The sequence below is a fragment of the Triticum urartu genome, chromosome 2, assembly GCF_003073215.2.
Source record: "Triticum urartu cultivar G1812 chromosome 2, Tu2.1, whole genome shotgun sequence".
Classification (NCBI taxonomy): domain Eukaryota; kingdom Viridiplantae; phylum Streptophyta; class Magnoliopsida; order Poales; family Poaceae; genus Triticum; species Triticum urartu.
In genome coordinates this window covers 216,165,296-216,176,938 of record NC_053023.1, presented here as the reverse complement: position 1 = coordinate 216,176,938, position 11,643 = coordinate 216,165,296, and the positions used below count along the sequence as shown (strand labels likewise).

At 49.5% G+C, this 11,643-nt stretch overlaps 1 long non-coding RNA gene across 1 annotated transcript; it reads right to left on the bottom strand.

Annotated features, from left to right (window-relative positions):
- Positions 1-202: 202 nt before the first annotated feature.
- On the bottom strand, positions 203-2,824 carry LOC125541430. Its single transcript, XR_007297526.1, has 5 exons — positions 2,603-2,824; positions 2,115-2,479; positions 1,817-2,026; positions 1,638-1,728; positions 203-1,549 (listed from the first exon to the last, which is right to left on the bottom strand). It is a non-coding gene; the product is annotated as an uncharacterized LOC125541430 (long non-coding RNA).
- Between the last annotated feature and the right edge of the window lie 8,819 nt (positions 2,825-11,643).

The following is an 11,643-nucleotide window of genomic DNA, read 5'->3' as shown; positions in this document are numbered from 1 at the left end:
CTCGACAACTTTCAGGGCACACTACAAGGATCCGGGTCTATTGCAACAAAAATGTTCGTCGCAATACAAGCCGATTTGTGGCGATAAGTACCTATTGCCATGAAACAACATTCATTGGCAGCCGTTGCGACTGGACACATGGTAATAGGTTATTGCCACAAGAAAACAATTGTGGCAATAAAGTGTTCTATTGCAACAGCCATGTGAGAAGTCCCCACATGTTTTCCCATGGCAACACTTATCTAATGCCACAATTTGCTTTGTGGAGATAGCTTTAATGCAACATGTAACAAATCATGGCGACTGATAACTTGTGGCGATAGACATTTGTGGCAACAACTTATGCCCATGATGCTCGTTTCGTGGTAGATACTGTTCCGTGGTAATAGTCAATTGTGGCAATAAACTATGGCAACGATCCTTGTTTTTGTGGCATTAGGCATTTTTCCACGAACCGTTGCACTCGTGGCATTAAGTTATGGCAACAAATTTCCAGTCGTCGCAACAGGAAATTGTAACATACTAGTTTTGGTGGTGATAAATAGGTATCACAACGGGTGAAATGTTTGTAGCGAGAAACTGTTGCGACAATTTAAATTTTCGTGGTGCTAAGATGTGGCAACCAAAAGTGGGTTGTGGCAATAGCCTATTGCAACCTAAAAATAATAATACAGGCATTCAATTACAATATTCAAAACCATACGTATAATATGTAGATTCATAAAATTCATAATTCTCATAGCAAATATCCATCAAATGAAACTCAAATGTAATTTAGCCATCCTAATTAAGTGCCAAGACTAAACTATCCGTGATCTGGAGTTCAGTCTAGCTAGTTCTTTGGATCCTGCAGTCAAAAAATAAAAAAATAGTTCTACCTAATGAGTCCAACATAACGTACAACATACAATTATTCCAGCCCCATTGTTAAAAAGAACTGTCACCGGACTAACTGGAGTAATACTATGTCAGCAAGCATGTAACTAAGGGATCAGAACAGTTTTAGAAGGATAAATGTCTAAAGCATAAGCACAAGTACATGTACTAAAATCTTCCACTATTGACTTAAGTTGTGGCTCGATCTCTAGTTTCAGTTAAGTTCATGTCCCTAGCTCGCACATATTCATTTCTTTTAAGTTGTGATTTGATGCAGCAACAATGCATGGTGAAAGAGAAGAAGCAGCTAGCTAATTATGAAGGCCAATGAAATGCATACTTCAAACTTAAAAGTCGACCATGAGTTTCAATTTCTTTGTTTTCAACATCTTAGACTTGCTTTGTCTTAAAAATAGAAATGACAACTATAGGTGCGGCAGCAATATTGACACTATAAAAGGTGAAACAAGAATAACACGATCTAACGCATGAATAATCTCAGCTGATGTAGAAGCATGCTGAATGCACATAGTTGAATAACTATAGAATAACCAAAAGTCAGTGTACTCACATAAACATCCCAGGACTCTGTGTTAGACCATGTTCCATGCTTCGTGTGGGTGAGTTCCCACATAGCAATACAATCTGGCTCTTCTCCAGTTTCCAAGTTTCTCTGCAAGTAATATAGCAATGAGGTGCTTGAAACATGAAACCATAGTTAGTAGCGACTAGCGAGGCATCATATTTAGTTAGACTCATACCTTCTCAAACTTAGTTGCGAGTAAGATTTGATCCAATTATGTGTTCTGTCTTCTGTTACTTGCGACAATCGGTGTTCTTTTGGTTGCTTTCCTATCAATTCATTGTAACCAAATATAACCAGACAGAAAAGCAATTTCATCTTAACACATACTAGACAAAGAGTGATCTTAGAGATAACCTGAAACTTTGAATGAGTGCCAAAGTACTCAATCATCCATTCCCACTCTTCTGGTTGTAAAGCTTCCAACAGATTAGCCAATCTAGTTGCATTTGTTTTGTATGCCTTGTAAGTGGAGCTTAGACTTGATCGCCAGCCTCTATATCGCTCTTCCGCAATTTTGAGAAATTTTTCTTCTATTTCTGGTGTATCTTCCAGGTCCCATTTTTCCTATAAAGCATACAACAAATGAATATACATAAGCAGTGCATTATCCATGGTAAAATAAGATAACACATGTGAAAAAGGTTGTATGCACTATGATATCAGCAACAATGAGTCGATGGATGATAGGGTGAATGTCCAACCATGTCCTCACTCCAATGAGCAGCCTTGAAGGTTTAGCAATTTAGCTCATACTAGGATTTTATGCATTATAACAAATGTTAGAGACAACATAAATGACATAAAAAATTTACCAGATCTTGGTTTTCCACGTTGGTTTGTTTATGTTTTATACTTTCCATCCTTGTTAAGACAACAGAGCCTTTCCTTCCGCACAAAAAATAAATCAAGGGACTCAGCATTAACAAAGCATTGATGTTGTGCACCATTCAGATAGGTGATTATGAAGTAAGGATGTTGTGTACCATGATCATCCTCCGTAGAATTCATCATTGTTACCTGGTGTAGGTAATATCAGAATTTGAGTCAATTTAAGAAGAAATGCAATACGTAAAGCAGGCATAAAAATCAAATCAGTTTAGCAAAAAATTAAGAAAAAGGAAAAAAAACTACGTTGGGAACCTGCAACGAAATAATTACAAGGCCCCGTCTCACGCACGTCTCCTCGTCTCTTCTCTCAGTTCTCTTTTTCTTCTGCAGCAGATCCATTTATCTCTCCATGATCCAATCGCAGTACCAAACGTCCTGATTGTACCACACTGGGTCAATTCCTTCTCATTTTTCTCTCAAGTTTCTCATAACTCCTCTGCTTCTTTGAGTCAATTGTTTTAGGTGAACAATTCTTCAGTTAACCTCCACACTCTTTGCGCTCTCAAGGGCCGCGGCAAGCTCAGACTCTCGTGTCTTCGAGTCAAGCTCCAACGCCTCGTGCTTCGTCACGAGAGCCTGGAGCTCTTGCTGCACCTCGCCCACCCGAGCCTCGTGCCTCTCTCGCTCGGTGCGCTCCTTGGCCGCTTTATCTTCGTCCTTGGTTAGCGCTTGCTTCAGGGTCGCCACCTCGGTCGTGGCCCCTGGCAAACATACAATGATCCTATCATTTGGCAATCGTGTCCTTTTTTTATATAAATATCTATAGACGGGGTATTACTTACCCCTGTTCTCCTCGAGCTGCCTCTTGGCAAGGCCGAGCTCTTTCCTGGACCCCTCGAGGTCCTGCTTCAGTACGGCGACCTCCGCAGTCAGTGCGGCGGACGCCAGCAGCGAAGCCTGCATACGCATATTGACATACTTATATTAGACTCCTGCGATATTATTTGATCCTTTGTTCGGCTTTTCTTTGTGAACACCGAACAAAGCATCAGGGGCTACTGTCTATGCGGTATATTTCTACTACATTTTAAAACACTTACCTCAAAGCCTGTTAGAAGGCTGTCACAGGCTTCAGTCAATCCGCTCTTGGCGGACTGAACCTTCTGGATCACCGCACTCATGATAGTGCGGTGCTCCTCGTCGATGGAAGCGCTATGAAGCGCTTCCAGCAGATTGTCCGGTGCGTCTGGATGGACAGAGGTCACCGGCACAGGCGTCTTGCCCCTCTTAGAAGGAGGCCGCCTGCCCGAGCCCGGAACCGCTGGAGGGTCCGGTGTGGTGTTCGGCTGAGGGCCGAACTCGGAGCTCTCGGGGGCCCCGTCCCCACGGCTCCTGAAGTCCGGAAGGTCGCCTTGAGGCGCCTCCAGGACTGTCTCCCCTCGACCCGGTGCCTCTTGAGACAGCACCTCGGCGTCGTCAGCAGGATGAGGGGAGGTGGCGGTCGGGACTGGATCGCTATCCATGTCCGACAAGCCCAGGGAGCCGTCTGATGATACATCGATGCTGGTTCGCGGCGGCCTGCATAATCATGTTCGGCGTTAGGGAAAGCAGTGCGACAAAGGAATTCTATGAGTTACTCTGGTATCCGAATACTTACAATCTCCCCGGGGGCTTGGCCCGGGGTAACCACTCGTCTTCGCCCTCGTCGGCGGCGGTGGAACTGTCCGGAAGGAGAGTCCTCCCCTTCTTGGACCCTTTGGCCTCCCCAGTTGGGGCGGCCTTCCTTTTCATGTCTCCCCCGCATGGAGGGGGAGCATCTTCTTCTTCCTCCTCGTCTTCGGGGGAAGAGTGTGCCGCAGAGTTATCGGACGATGAGTCCGATAACACCTAGCATCGGGAACTCTTTCGGGTTCCCTTGGCCTTCTTGGTCTTCTCCGGCACCTTGTAAGGAGCCGGAGTCAGCATCTCCATCAGGAGAGTGCTCGCAATGTCTTCAGGCAAAGGGGCCGGACAGTCGATCTGCCCCGACATCTCCACCCAGTCCTGTCAAAGGCCTGGAGATTAGACCCCGCGCATAGTTAAGCTAGGGAAGATAAATGTCTTACGGGACGTATTGAACTCACCGAACGTGCTAAGCGCTTTGTGCTTAGTCCATGATCCTCGGCGCCCTTGAACAACACCTTCGAGACGTCCTTTTGCGTCGTATCAAAGAGCTCGCTCAGAGTCTGGTGCTGCGCCGGGTCGAACTCCCATAAGGTAAAATCCGTTGTTGACACGGGAGGATCCGGCGGATGAGCATAACTTGGACTATCTTGACAAGCTTGAGCTTCGTGCTTGCCATACTCCGGATACACTTCTAGAGTCCGTCCAGCTCCACCGATGAACCCCACGACAGGCCCTTCTCCTTCCAGGAAGTGAGCCGTGTAGGGAATCCGGATCGAAACTCGGGGGCTGCCGCCCATTTGGCGTCGCGTGGCTCGGTGATGTAGAACCACTCTGACTGCCACCCCTTTATTGTCTCCGTGAAGGAGCCTTCGAGCCATATGATGTTGGGCATCTTGCCACCATGGCCCCGCCGCATTCTGCTTGTTGGCCTCGTACCACCTTCGGCTTGATATTGAAGGTCTTTAACCATAGGCCGAAGTGGGGCCGGATGCGGAGGAAGGCCTTACACATGACGATGAACGCCGAAATGTTGAGGATGAAGTTCGGGGCCAGATCATGAAAGTCCAGCCCGTAGTAGAACATGAGACCACGAACGAATGGATGGAGGGGAAACCCTAGTCCGCGGAGGAAGTAGTGAAGGAAAACTACCCTCTCGTGAGGTTCCGGGGTAGGGACGATCTGCCCCGCGGCGGGCAGCCGATGCGCGATGTTCGCGGCTAGGTATCCGGCTCCGCGCAGCTTCTTCATGTCTCCCTCCATGACGGAGGAGACCATCCACCTGCCTCCCGCTCCGGACATAATTGGAGAAGGTTGAGGTGGGAAGTGCGGATTTGGGCGCTAGAGCTCGAGTGTGTGAAAACAGATGGGTAAGGGAGGAAGAAGGCGTGGATAGAAAGGTGAATCCTTATCCCTTTATATGGGCGGACGAAACTAAGCGTCCCCACTTGCCTGGTAAAACTCGCTTATCCCCCAAGCGCCGCAATTGATGGCGCGGTTGGGTTACCCACGCCCGTATTGATGAGAATCCCATAATAAGGGGACACGATCTCTGCTTTGACAAGACGTGTCGAAAAAATGCCTCGCGTTATGTGCGGGGCTGGTTAAAAGAAACGGTTCGAATAATCACCGGGCCATGACGTAATGTCATGCTGCCAAAACAAGCCAGCAAATTAGATCTGCGAAAATATTATTCTCTCTACGGTGGAATGTGGAACTTATTTTGCAGGGTCGGACACTATCCTCGTATTCAAATTCTTCTGCGGTGTATTCGGAGAAGGAACCCGCCTTGCAATGCCGAAGACAATACTGCGCGCCGGACTCATCGTCATTGAAGCCTGGTTCAGGGACTACTGAGGGAGTCCTGGATTAGGGGGTCTCCGGACAGCCGGACTATCTCCATTGGCCGGACTGTTAGACTATGAAGATACAAGATTGAAGACTTCATCTCGTGTCCGGATGGGACTCTACTTGGCGTGGAAGGCAAGCTAGGCAATACGTATATGGATATCTCCTCCTTTTTAACTGACCTTGTGTAACCCTAACCGTCTCCGGTGTCTATATAAACCGAAGGGTTTTAGTCCGTAGGACAACAGCCATAACATACAATCATACCATAGGCTAGCTTCTAGGGTTTAGCCTCTCTGATCTCGTGGTAGATCTACGCCTCTCTGATCTCGTGGTAGATCTACTCTTGTACTACCCATATCATCAATATTAATCAAGCAGGACGTAGGGTTTTACCTCCATCAAGAGGGCCCGAACCTGGGTAAAACATCGTGTCCCCTGCCTCTTGTTACCATCCGGCCTAGACGCACAGTTCGGGACCCCCTACCCGAGAAACGCCGATTTTGACACCGACAATGATGATGACGATTGAGGGAGTCCTGGATTAGGGGGTCTCCAGATAGCCGGACTATCTCCATTGGCCGGACTGTTAGACTATGAAGATATAAGATTGAAGACTTCGTCTCGTGTCTGGATGGGACTCTACTTGGCGTGGAAGGCAAGCTAGGCAATACGTATATGGATATCTCGTCCTTTGTAACCGACCTTGTGTAACCCTAACCCTCTCCGGTGTCTATATAAACCGAAGGGTTTTAGTCCGTAGGACAACAACCATAACATACAATCATACCATAGGCTAGCTTCTAGGGTTTAGCCTCTCTGATCTCGTGGTAGATCTACTCTTGTACTACCCATATCATCAATATTAATCAAGCAGGACATAGGGTTTTACCTCCATCAAGAGGGCCCGAACCTGGGTAAAACATCGTGTCCCCTGCCTCCTGTTACCACCCGGCCTAGACGCACAGTTCGGGACCCCCTACCCGAGATCCGCCGGTTTTGACACTGACATTGGTGCTTTCATTGAGAGTTCCTCTATGTCGTCGCCGTTAGGCTTGATGGCTCCTACTATCATCGGTAGCGATGCGGTCCAGGGTGAGACTTTTCTCCCAGGACAGATCTTCGTATTCGGCGGCTTTGCACTGTGGGCTAATTCGCTTGGCCATCTGGAGCAGATCGAAAGCTACGCCCCTGGCCGTCAGGTCAGATTTGGAAGTTTGAACTACACGGCCGACATCCGCGGAGACTTGATCTTCGACGGATTCGAGCCACAGTCGGGCGCGCCGCACTGTCGCGATGGGTATGACCTAGCTCTGCCGCCGAACAGTACCCCAGAGGTTGCGCCCGCATCAGCTCTGACCCTTAGCTCGGAGCCAACTGCGCCGGTCGAGGACGGGTGGTTAGACACCGCCTCAGGGGCTGCAGTCTCAACGGCGATCGAGCCGAACACCAGCCTAACCCTCTGCGCAGCCTGTGACTCCAAGGTGCCGGACTCTTTTCCGGACTCCGAACCATCCGCGCCCCTACCAATCGAATTCGATTGGGTGCCGATCATGGAATTCACTGCCACAGATATCTTTCAGCACTCGCCCTTTGGCGACATTCTGAATTCACTAAGGTCTCTCTCTTTGTCAGGAGAGCCCTGGCCGGATTATGGCCAACAGGATTGGGATGCGGACGACAAAGAAATTCGACGCCCACCCACCACCCACTTCGTAGCCACTGTCGATGATTTAACCGACATGCTCGACTTCGACTCCGAAGACATCGACGGTATGGACAACGATGTAGGAGACAAACATGAACCAGCACCTATAGGGCATTGGAAAGCCACCTCATCATATGACATATACATGGTGGATACACCGAAAGAAGGCAATGGTGACGGGATAGCGGAGGATGACCCCTCCAAGAAGCAACCCAAACGCCAACGTCAGCGGCGCCGCTCTAAGTCCCGCCAAAGCAAGAGTGGTGATATCGACACAGGAGATAATCACACTCCGGATAGTGCCGAAGAAAACAACAAACCCCTCCAGCAAGATTTAGAGCAGGAGGATGGAAGAGCCAGCTCTCCTGAGAGAACGGCAGACGGAGAGGAGGAGGATGACAATCACATGCCCCCCCGAAGACGAGGCAAGCCTCGGCGACGACGAATTCGCCGTACCAGAGGATCCCGTCGAACAAGAGCGCTTCAAGCGCCGGCTTATGGCCATGGCAAATAGCCTAAAGAAAAAGCAGCAACAGCTTCAAGCTGATCAAGATCTGCTAGCTGACAAATGGACTGAAGTCCTCGCAGCCGAGGAATATAAACTCGAGCGCCCCTCCAAGAGTTACCCAAGGTGCAGGTTACTACCCCGACTGGAGGAAGAAGCGTATGATACGGCTGATCGGCCACCTCGTGGCCGTGTTAGAGAGGCATTCTAGCCAAAAGCTCAGCCTCCACCCCAACGCCATTCAAAGGCATGGGGAGCCACGCCAGACCTGCGAGACATATCTGAGGACAAGGCAAAGCATTCAAGAGTGATCTACGGATCACGAGGGCGCACCACTCTGCGAGACGACAAACGTCACGCCGGATACAGTAAAAGCAAATCCGGCCAGGCCGAACACAGCGGGCAAGACCCATTCGAGCTGCGTCGCTATATAGCCCAATACAGAGGCGCCGCACACCCCTTATGCTTCACAGACGAAGTAATGGAACATCAATTCCCAGAAGGTTTCAAACCTGTAAATATTGAATCATACGACGGCACAACAGATCCCGCAGTATGGATTGAGGACTTCCTCCTCCACATCCACATGGCCCGCGGCGATGACTTACACGCCATCAAATACCTCCCACTAAAGCTCAAAGGACCAGCGCGACATTGGCTTAATAGCTTGCCAGCGGACTCCATTAGCTGTTGGGAAGATCTGGAAGCCGCATTCCTCGACAACTTTCAGGGCACTTATGTGCGACCACCAGACGCCGATGATTTGAGCCACATAATTCAGCAGCCAGAAGAGTCGGCCAGGCAATTCTGGACTTGGTTCCTTACAAAGAAAAATCAAATCGTCGACTGTCCAGATGCGGAGGCCTTAGCGGCTTTCAAGCACAACATCCGAGACGAGTGGCTAGCCCGGCACCTTGGTGAGGAAAAGCCGAAATCTATGGCAGCTCTCACAATGCTCATGACCCGCTTTTGTGCGGGAGAAGACAGCTGGCGGGCTCGCAGTAATAACATATCAAAGAACCATGGTACCTCAGATACCAAGGACGGCAATAGCAGGTCACGTCGCAACAAGCATAAGCGCCGCATTAACAGAGAAAATACTGAGGATACGGCCGTCAATGCCGGATTCAAAGGCTCTAAACCCGGTCAGCAGAAAAGGCTATTCAAACAAAGTACACCGGGTCCGTCCATCTTGGACGGTATACTCGATCGCTCGTGTCAAATACACGGCACCCCAGGCAAGCCAGCCAATCACACCAACAGGGATTGTTGGGTGTTCAAGCAGGCCGGCAAGTTAATTGCCAAAAACAAGGACAAGGGGCCGCATAGCGATGACGAGGAGGAGCCCCGGCAGCCGCACACTGGAGGACAGAAGAGGTTTCCCCCACAAGTGCGGACGGTGAACATGATATACGCAACCCACATCCCCAAGAGGGAGCGGAAACATGCGCTCAGGGACGTATATGCGTTGGAGCCAGTCGCCCCGAAGTTCAACCCTTGGTCCTCCTGTCCGATCACCTTCGATCGCAGGGACCACCCCAGTATCCGTCATGGCGGATTCGCCGCACTGGTCCTAGACCCAATCATCGACGGATTTCACCTCACTCGAGTCCTTATGGACGGCGGCAGCAGCCTGAACCTCCTTTATCAGGACACAGTGCGCAAAATGGGTATACCCTCAAGGATCAAACCCACAAAAACGACCTTTAAGGGCGTCATTCCAGGTGTAGAGGCCCATTGCACAGGCTCAATTACACTGGAAGTGGTCTTCGGATCCCCGGATAATTTCCGAAGCGAAGAGTTAATCTTCGATATAGTCCCGTTCCGCAGTGGTTATCACGCACTACTCGAGCGAACCACATTCGCTAGATTCAATGCGGTACCGCATTATGCCTACCTCAAGCTCAAGATGCCAGGACCTCGCGGAGTTTTTACAGTCAATGGAAACACAGAGCGCTCTCTCCGAACAGAGGAGCACACCGCGGCCCTCGCAGCAGAAGCGCAAAGCAGCCTCTCAAGGCAATCAACCAGTTCGGCGGCCACCCCAATCCTAACCCAACGGCGATATTCATGCCGCGCGTACATAATTACGCATTAAAAATACCATGGGCACAGGTGGGGAGGGGGGCACAACTGCGGCACGCCCCAAGACGCGGTCTAAACCGCACTAGGGGCTTCCCGTTCGGTTATTTTTCTTTTTTCTTTCAGGACCTTAATCCCTGGAAACACTGTCCGGCAGCACTATTGCCGAACACATGATGCATCAACCAAGGAGGCCGACAGCTACGTCATACCACGGAATTCCCAGGTTGATTATAGTAATGAGCGAAATATTCGATTTCATATCATTCCTCAGCTTGCCCTTGGAAGGGACATGGTCCTACTCTTTGCTTATCGCGCTATCTGTATCACTCTGCTTTAACGTAATTTTTTATAAACAATGCATGACATTACGACTATTATTGCATTCTTGTTATATATATATGTGTTCATTAATGATGCCTTGCAACCGTACACTCTGGTACGACCAATACACCAGGGGCTTACGTACCCCACAATGCGGTGTGAAATGTCCGAACACTTTCACAAGTGCGGCACCCCGAACTTATAGCATTATATGCATCAGCTCCGAATCATGTCTTTGGTCAAATGTTGGGTTTGCCCAGCTCCTATATTTTGGTACCTTACGTTACGCTCTATCGGCTAAGGTAGCGCTAGGAGAACTACTCTGATTGTGCCCCGGTTTTGCCGGGCTTAGCACCTCAGTAGAGAAAGCTAAAATTGACTGTCATGATAAGGCAAGAGACTGGTCGCTGTTCGGCGAGGTTTTTCGAGTCCCTAAAGACTTATGCCGCTTAGGGCGAGGGGCCGGCCTTGTCCGGCTTACAGGCGTGTATCGCGCCCCGAATTCGGCCTTCCGAATATCAGGGGCTTTGCCGAAATTTAAAATTATAGAATTCTATGGCTAAGTGAGAGTGATAAAGCATTATTAGTCCGGTTACCTTGTTCGTTGTGCTGAGCACCTCCCTCGAAGGACGCAAATATGGGAACAAGAGTGCTCAGGTTTATCCCAAACACCCCAGCACTCGCGGCATGGGGGCAGAAGCCGAGGACTAGCCATCTCTCAGATTAGATAAACGGCCAAACAAAAGGTAATATTTTAAATTCACACAAGTGTTGCATAGCGCATATGAAACAAGTTTTCATCATACAGGATCACACGGGCAAGTTTACTCAAATATTACATCCTTTGAACATTCGTCTGCTACAAGATGGGCACCCTTCAGGACACCCTCATAATAAATTTCGGGGGTGCGATGCTCCTTGCCCTGCGGCGACCCTTCCTTGATCAGCTTCACAGCGTCTAGCTTGGCCCACTGCACCTTCACACGGGGGAAAGCCCGGCGTGCACCTTCGATGTAGACGGACCGCTTGATGACCTCCAGCCGTGGGCAGGCATCCTCAAGCGGCCTCACCAGGCCGAAGTAGCTATTCGGAAGGACGTCGCTAGGCCACAGCCGGACTTTTAGGCCCTTCATGGCCTGTTCGGCTGCCTTGTGCAGCTCGACCAGCTACTTTAGCTGGTCGCCCAGAGGTATTGGGTGTTCGATCCCAGTATACTGAGACCAG